Source organism: Schistocerca gregaria, chromosome 7 (assembly GCF_023897955.1).
Source record: "Schistocerca gregaria isolate iqSchGreg1 chromosome 7, iqSchGreg1.2, whole genome shotgun sequence".
NCBI classification, from domain to species: Eukaryota; Metazoa; Arthropoda; class Insecta; order Orthoptera; family Acrididae; genus Schistocerca; species Schistocerca gregaria.
Genome location: NC_064926.1, coordinates 147533528 through 147540424, shown reverse-complemented (window position 1 = coordinate 147540424; position 6897 = coordinate 147533528). Strand labels below are relative to the sequence as shown.

Below are 6897 nucleotides of genomic sequence, written 5' to 3'. Positions count from 1 at the left end.
TCAAACGGTATCAAAGTTAAATACTCATACCATTCACAACATATTCTTAATAGAAGCCATTTGTTATTTCTTACTGCGCTGCCACGCTTCTATTTTAGTGCACCCTGTCATAAAAGTGTTTAACAGTCATAGCGTGCAAGGGCTACCTCAATCAACTGTAGAGGTTTTCTGCTACCGCGGATGTCTGGGCCGAATTAATAAGAGGGGATTTTAATAAGTAATACTACACTATTCTTCTGAAAGCAAGTTGATTTATTCAGGATCCAACGTGCCATATTATTCCTCACTCTTTCAGCCATTATACCCTGTTTTTTTTTTTTTTTTTTTTTTTTTTTTTTTTTTTTTTTTTTTTCAACATAATCTTCGTTCAATGGCGACGGTATTGCCTCGATTTAATGGGAGGACCTGTATGCCGTCATGGTACCGCTCTACTGGTCGACATTGGAGCCAACTTCTTGCTGCACCAATAACCTCACCATCATCCACGTACTGCTTCCCGCAGGGAGCATACTTCACTGGACGAAACAGATGGAATTAAGAATTATATCAATACCTTCAGGTGCTAAAGGGCGTTGATATATATCAACGGGGCAGGTGAACATGTGTGCCCCGACCGGGACTCGAACCCGAGATCTCCTGCTTACATGGCAGGCGCTCTATCCATCTGAGCCACCGAGGGCACAGAGGATAGCGCGACTGCAGGGACTATCTCGCGCTATCTCGCGCTATTCTCATCTTGTATGTCCACACACTACGTTCGTAGTGTCCCACCCCAACACACGCATTACTCGTGGAAGACATTCTTACCAAGTCCCATAAGAGTTCGGGGAATATGTGTGCATTCGCACATGAGAAGGAGGTTATGGCTGGTGTTGCCAGAACTATATATTTAAATGATATGGTGTCTGTTCATTCGGACATATCCATATAAGAAACAGATGGAAGTCGGTAGTGTGAGACCCGGTTTGTAGGGAAGATGAGGGAGAACCATCCAATGAAGTTTGCAGATTTATGTGGGGCCTTTTATTGTCCTGGAGAACGAGAAGTTCGTTTGCATTTTTGTGATGAAGAAGACGCTGAAGTCGTTTGTTCTCTTTCTTGAAGGTAGCACAATACACTACGCACTAGATCATTGCACCATGAGGGAGGATATCAAACATAATAACCTCTTCAGACTCCCAGAAGACCGTCGCTATGACCTTATTGGTTAAGCGTCCGGCTTTGGAATTTTTCTGCGGAGTAGAGGGGGTGTGCCATCGCTCCATGAAACTCCGTTTTGTTTCCGGTTAAAAGTGGTGCCCAACTGGCACACACTTTTGGGAATTCCAACTGGCGGACGACTGTGTTAGTACCGAAAGAGATGTCTAGTTGTGCAGTGAGGTATTTGATTCTGGTGCGTTTGTTCTCTTTCTTGAAGGTAGCACAATACACTACGCACTAGATCATTGCACCATGAGGGAGGATATCAAACATAATAACCTCTTCAGACTCCCAGAAGACCCGTCGCTATGACCTTATTGGCTAAGCGTCCGGCTTTGGAATTTTTCTGCGGAGTAGATGGTTCAAATGGCTCTGAGCACTATGGGACTCAACTGCTGTGGTTATTAGTCCCCTAGAACTTAGAACTACTTAAACCTAACTAACCTAAGGACATCACACACATCCATGCCCTAGGCAGGATTCGAACCTGCGACCGTAGCAATTGCGGAGTAGAGGGGGTGTGCCATCACTCCATGAAACTCCGTTTTGTTTCCGGTTAAAAGTGGTGCCCAACTGGCACACACTTATGGGAATTCCAACTGGCGGACGACTGTGTTAGTACTGAAAGAGACGTCTAGTTGTGCAGTGAGGTATTTGATTCTGATGCGTCGATCACTTCGAATGAGAGTGTACGCACGCTCCAACATTGCAGGAGTCACAGCTGTGTGCAGCCGGCCGGAACGCTAGAGATCGGACACGTTTGCGCGACAGTGTTGCGATGACAACAGATGCCTCGCCGAACGACTCACCGTGCTTTTGTTCACGGCCAGGTCTCCGCCTATGAGTATCTGCGATCCTCTAGTTTTCCCGCCAAAAGAAATTCAATGACAGGTCTCTGCTTGGAACATATCTCCGTTGCAGTCGCCATTTTAAGGGCTAAGTATAGCGCCGCAACCTGTCGGAACTTCACGGAACTATAGGGGCTGAAACGGGAATATTTCACGACTTCACGCAATAAATTCCGCATTTTTCATCCGAAATTATCCGAGAAGAAAAAGCGTTGCATTACTTATTGAACGCGCTTCGTAGTAGTCGAGTTACAAAAGTGACAACAAAACCAGTAACAAGGTTCTGATGGACGTCGGTTGGAATAGCTATGCCGACATGAAAACGGTAAGCATGTTCAAATGGATGTAAGTTGCAAGGCGATGAGGCTTCCACCTGATCCTAATCTCCCCCTCCTTTCCTCTGTCCTTTCCCCAGGCTCCCTCTTCCCACCTTTCCATCTTGTTTTTCCCCCTGCCTACCCTCTCTCTGCCTCCCTCTCCTCCCCCCCCCCACCGAGTCCTTTTGAATTACCCTCCTCTGCCTTTCCCCTCTCACGTCTACTCACCGCCCCCCCCCCCGCACCTCTTTTGAGTCTTCGCACTCCGTCGCCTCCTTCCCCCTCCCCCCCACTTCGCTTTTCCTCTCCTTCCCCCTTATTCTTTCCCATCATCTGTCCTGGTTCCCCCCCACCCCCACCCCCGTCTGCCCTCGGCTGTGGTGTGTCATATTTGTGCTCACTTTTTAGTGCAGTGTTCAAGTGGTTCATGTGTGTGTTCAGTGCCGTGCGTCTCGCCAAAGTGTTCCGAACGGAAATCATGCTGTCGCTGCGTGTGAGTTTCATATCTCTTGCGAACAGAAAGCAGAGTCTCACAGTGTTTTTTAATTGTCTGTGTATTATTTTACCTGTCTGCTTCCCATGTATTTTATTAGCATCACCAACCCTTTGTTTTAGGTTTGAAGTGCCACAATTTTCCGCCATTTTACCATTTAAGTCACCGATTTTATCGCCTGCTTTTATTATTTATTATCTTCATTTTTTTTTAAAACAAATTCTGTAGGCTGAAGAGCGGCGTACGCAGCTGCTTCCAGCACGCCCCCTTCGGAGGTGGAAAAAAAAAGAGGCTACCACAGGACAGACTTGCGTGGAGAGTTCCTTGAAACGACTCCTCGGGCTGATGACTGCACAGCAGATCCATTTTTAAACTTCCGACCAATACCCAGAAACGTATAAAACCGATGTATAGGAGTTTTCTTGTAAATCGAACCTCGCTTCGTATTTGGGCCAGGTTCGCAGATCGGCGAGCTGCTGCTGCAGGTTATATAAAACGCACGTCGGGCCCCGGGAGCTGTCTGAGGCGTGCCGCGGGTGACAGCTGCGAGTTGATATGAGAGGCTGAGGGCTGGGGGAGGGGGAGGGGTGGAGGTGGGAGAGGGTGAGAGGCGCAGAGTGGGAACAGGCAGAACGCATATGGCGCCCCGTGGCGCGGCGCGGCCCTGACTGATGCGCGCATTTACATATTATTCGCTCCGGCGCTGAATTTGTAGCCGCCGGCCGAAATAAATTGAAACAAAGCTGCCGCCGGCGCTTGCGTAACGCGATCGCCCGGGCACGATTCACGACCGCCGCGCAGGGCGCTCGTCCTCCGCAATGAGGGCTCGTGTACCGCTCGCGAAAATTGTGCAGCTGACACGGGGCCACGCAAGATTACGAGCGACTTAGCACGTACCGACTGAATGCCGCCCGCACAGACACTGGAGCGGAGCGACAGCTGGCTCGAACTGGCTTGTTCCAGTCCACCTCACAGAGCGTACGCCAATGTGATTGTCAGCCGGGGCGAAGTGCTGTTTCTAGTAAGCCTGTCTGCCCAATCGCATGCGTTGAACTGAGGGACATACAACTTCCTGCGCATCCAATTCATTCACTAATTCCATAACCGTTGCTAAGTGTTTCGCCACACTAGGCGAGAACTGAAAAATGACGCCCGCTCTTCCTTTTTTTTCCACCATAGATCTTCCCGATATCCCCACCACCACCACCAACAACAACAACAACAACACCGACGTCCAACGGCGTAACAATGCAAAATTCCTATTATACCTTTAATCATTAAACTAAGGTGACCAGACGTCCGCATTTTCTGGGGACAATTCTGCTTTCATTCTTAGTCCTCAATTGCTTTAAAACTGATCGAAGATAATAAATGTGCTCATTTTTTAATTTTTTGTTCTCCCAAAATTCTAGTTCTCGAGTAAAAGAATTTAACCATGTAGGTGAATGGATTGTAGAAAGCTGTAATGAAAAAAAAATCTGTCAGATCAAGAGTACAGAAAATGGAGACGGCGCTTCAGTTAACAAAAAACATTTACAACAAAATAGTCTCTCGTGGAACTGCAAAATACGACACTACACAACAGTAATTAAACCCGAAGCTCTCTACGCATCTGAGACACTAAACGAACACAGAACACTAAAAGGGGAATTAGAAGTGAAAGAACGTAAAATAATTAGGAAAATTTTAGGACCAAGAACTAAAGATGGTGTGCATTATCCAAAACCCAATGCGGAAATATATAAAAATATCTCCAAAGTAATAGACACAATGCGCAAGACAAGAATCCAATTCACGGGGCATTTAGAAAGAATGGACTCAAACAGGTTAACGCACAAAATCCATACGTTATTAAAGAACAAAACTACAAAACTAAACTGGTACAAACAGACGGGAAAAGACCTGAGAGAATTAGGGTCTCCAAATCTACATGACAGAAAGGAAATCAGAAAACTCACAAACACACGTGGTTTTGAGGAAAAAGAGAGAAAAACTAACCAACATACGTGGTCTACGCAACGAAAGCTAGCCCATTCTTTGCTTATAAAGGAATAGAGGGCGAAAATGAAGGCCAACAAATGTTGATTATGCGTGGTCCTAAGTGATCCATCCGCGAAGAAGAGGAAGAAGAACAAGAAGAAGAAGAAACAGGAGGTACGTGCTGAATATTAAACTAGATCTCGTCGGAATATAACAGCACAACCAGATTTGGCATCAATTACTTGTTTTATTTAACAGCAACATAATGGCCTAATACAGATGTGGAACTATTTACTGGTGCGAATGAATTCTTGCCTGAATTTAGAAATTATGCCATAGTTCTGGGAAACATGCCGAGCATCAAACTGCGTCATCTGGATAATTGTGGTGTTATTTCGGTTCTGTTTTAATTGACATATTTTTAGAATGACGTAGTTTTGAGGTCGGTAGAGACAATGTGTTAACTTTTGCCAAAGTAAGTAAAGTCTTATTAAGTATCTGTTCCGTAGGCTTTTGAAAGCAATTCACTGTTTTAATTCTCCCTCTTTTTCATTTTTTCTCCTCTTTTCCGCAATTTTTTCGCTATTTCATATGAAATTAATTTTGTTCGCCTTTGCCGCCCCTAAAATTATCCTGCCCTCGACGGCAGTCTTACCTTGCTTGCCTAATGGCAGAAACGGCCCTGACTAATCCTTAAACCCTACGTCTCAATTTGTCAGCTTAAGCTGAGGAGGCTGTAAAACATCGTGACGCCGACATGTTTCGTTTACCGTATGACGGTCTGGCTACATCGTTCATATTTAATTCTAACACTCAAGAGTTCACGCGGAATCAGCATGCTGGAATAAGAAATTATAAGCACAGCTGCAGCTGAACGACAAACAATCAGTGGACTCAATAGCCGGTCAGTAGCAGCGAGCAGCCAACGGCCGGGCATGGAAGGGCAGCCACCAAAGAATCGCAAACTATATGGTTCACCCTCGGTCGAACCTATCATTTAATCTACAAAGAAGCTTGGTTGAAGAGTAAATTTATCCCATACAATAGCGAGAAACAACTGGGAAGCAAACGCAGATAGCTACGCCTTGGAGTAATGAAATGAAATGTCGTGTGGCTAGGGCCTCCCGTCGTGTAGACCAGCCGCCTGGTGCAAATCTTTTCACTTCACACCACTTCGGCGACTTGCGGGTCGATGGGGATGATATGATGATGAAGACAACAGAACACCCAGTCTCTGAGCGGAGACAATCTCCCACCCAGCCGGGAATCGAATCCGGGACCACAGCATTCGGCAGCTCTGACCACTCAGCTATCGAGGTGGACCTTGGAGTAATTTTACTTGTGTGCTCAGCTGCTGAACACTGTCATCCCTTACTCCTCAACGGGCAAACATTGCACATAAAAATTAAATAGAGTGAGCCCATGCGAATCATTGTTGACATTGTCAGATCAACTCCTATTCAGTATCTGATTGTTCTCTATAATATTTCTCCACCAGATCTTATGATAAAAGCTGCCGAACATATACATCTACATATATACTCCGCTAGGGGTATGTGGCGGAGGTCATAATTCGCGCCAAAGTCATATTCCTCCCCCCCACCTCGCGGATCACGCGAGGGAAAAACGACTGTCTGACCGCCTCTGTACGAGCTCTAATGTCTCTTATCTTTGAATTGTAATCATTGTGCGATTTGAAAGTTGGTGGTAATAATATATGCTCTACATCCTCGGCGAAGATCGGATTCCGGAATTTAGTGAGCAGCGAATCCCGTTCAGCGCGCCGTCTATCTGCAAGTCTGTCCCACTTCAAACTTTCTATGAGATTTGTAACGCTCTAGCGATGGCTAAATGTACCAGTCACGAATCTTGCCCCTCCTGTCTGGACCTTCTCAATCTCTTGAATCAGACCCAGCTGGCAAGGGTCCCATACAGAAGAACAGTACTCTAAGACTGGACGAATAACATATTGTAAGCAATTTCCTTTGTTGAAGGACTGCATCGCTTCAGGATTCTACCAATAAACCGCAATATAGAGTTTGCCTCACCCGTCACTTGT

At 45.9% G+C, this 6897-nt stretch overlaps 1 non-coding gene across 1 annotated transcript; it reads right to left on the bottom strand.

The window, feature by feature from the left end:
* Window positions 1–605: 605 nt before the first annotated feature.
* Trnat-ugu (transfer RNA threonine (anticodon UGU)) lies at window positions 606–680 on the bottom strand. Its single transcript has one exon. It is a non-coding gene; the product is annotated as a tRNA-Thr (tRNA).
* Window positions 681–6897: the final 6217 nt, after the last annotated feature.